Source organism: Sinocyclocheilus rhinocerous, unplaced genomic scaffold (genome assembly GCF_001515625.1).
Source record: "Sinocyclocheilus rhinocerous isolate Xijiao unplaced genomic scaffold, SAMN03320098_v1.1 scaffold2070, whole genome shotgun sequence".
Taxonomy (NCBI): Eukaryota; Metazoa; Chordata; class Actinopteri; order Cypriniformes; family Cyprinidae; genus Sinocyclocheilus; species Sinocyclocheilus rhinocerous.
The window spans coordinates 89,450-91,165 of record NW_015647941.1 but is presented as its reverse complement, the minus strand read 5'-3'; the positions used below and the strand labels follow the sequence as shown (position 1 = coordinate 91,165).

General features: G+C 43.8%; 1 pseudogene; it reads left to right on the top strand.

Moving 5' to 3' along the window:
• Positions 1–932: 932 nt before the first annotated feature.
• LOC107709384 (protein NLRC3-like) lies at positions 933–1,703 on the top strand (annotated as a pseudogene).
• The last annotated feature ends 13 nt before the right edge of the window (positions 1,704–1,716 follow it).

Below are 1,716 nucleotides of genomic sequence, written 5' to 3'. Positions count from 1 at the left end.
GGGTGCCCCGGGCTCGGGAGTCTTGCCGAGCTCGGAGCCCTCTCCCTGGACAGCACGCCAAATACACATAACCTTTATTTAATTATAAGAACGTGTGAACTCGTGAAGTGATGTTTATAAACAAATTTCGGGAGGAGCACGCACAGATAATTAACACGGCCAGTTCATCTTTAGTGATTACACCATTTATCCAATCAGCGCAAAAGAAAACTCCTATAAATAACCAAGTACGTCCTACCTTCGTCATCTCTCGTCTTTCAGCATCCCTCCGCCACCCCGACCCCGCACCTTCAGCATAGTTTCTACCCCAGCACGGGGAGAAGCACTCGGGGGAGCGCTTTTGGGCCGGGCTGAAATGCTGAGCTCGGACCCCTCTCCCCGGACAGCACGCCAAATACGCATACCATTCATCCTGCTTTGTTATCTGTAAGGCGAACTCGTGAAATGATTCATGTCAACATTTGGGAAATTACTTAGCAATCACAAATAAACCAAACAATCATAATCATTTTGATCACAATGAGTAATCCCTGCCTTAATGTGCTTCTGCCTAACTGAATATTTGCTTTACTGGACACTTTTCTATTCTTTTAAAGTCAAATTCAATGGCAGAGATCAAACTCACCGGAGCACAGCTGTGTGTCCATGAAGAGTGAAGTGTCTATGGGAGAGTCAGTAATATTTAATGGGAAAAGCAAATCAAATCTGAGGTACATTTCTAGATTTAGCCTAGATAGAAAGATTGATTACTTTTTCAACTTGCCCCAAATGTTGAATATGTGATAACATCCATGCTTCTGCTACATACATATCAGTGTATCCACACCAGCCAGGGGATGAATGACATCATTAGATTAGCAGGTGTTACTTTACATCACTGTCAATTTTACCTCTTTAATTTATGTTGTAATCTTTTTTTTTTAATCTTTCAGTCATGACTCTCAACTGGTCCAAAGCACATTCAAATCAAATCTGCTGAAGAAGTTTGAGTGTCTGTATGAAGGAATTGCAAAGCAGGGAAACCCAACACTCCTGAATGAGATCTACACAGAGCTCTACATCACAGAGAGTGAAAGTGGAGAGATCAGTAATGAGCATGAGGTGAGACAGATTGAGACACAATCCAGGAGAGCAGCAACAGAGGAAACACCAATCAAATGCAGAGACATCTGTAGACCTTTACCTGGACAAGACAAAGCCATCAGAACTGTGCTGACAAAGGGAGTCGCTGGCATTGGAAAAACAGTCTCTGTGCAGAAGTTCATCCTGGACTGGGCTGAAGGGAAAGAGAATCAGGACGTCCAGCTCATATTTCCACTTCCTTTCAGAGAGCTCAACTTGATGAAGAACAAAACACTCCGTCTTTCAGATCTTCTTCATATCTTTTTCACGGAATCAAAAGAAATAGAAATATCCAGTGATACATATAAAGTGTTGTTCATCTTTGATGGTCTGGATGAGTGTCGTCTGTCTCTGAACTTTAAGAGCAAAGTGAAACTGTGTAATATATCTGAATCAGCCTCAGTGGACGTGCTGCTGACGAACCTCATTGAGGGGAATCTGCTTCCCTCTGCTCTCATCTGGATCACCTCCAGACCAGCAGCAGCGGATCTCGTCCCCTCTGAGTGTGTCCATCGAGTGACAGAGGTACGAGGCTTCAATGAGCCACAGAAGGAGGAATACTTCAGGAAGAGGATCAGTGATCAGAGTCTGGCC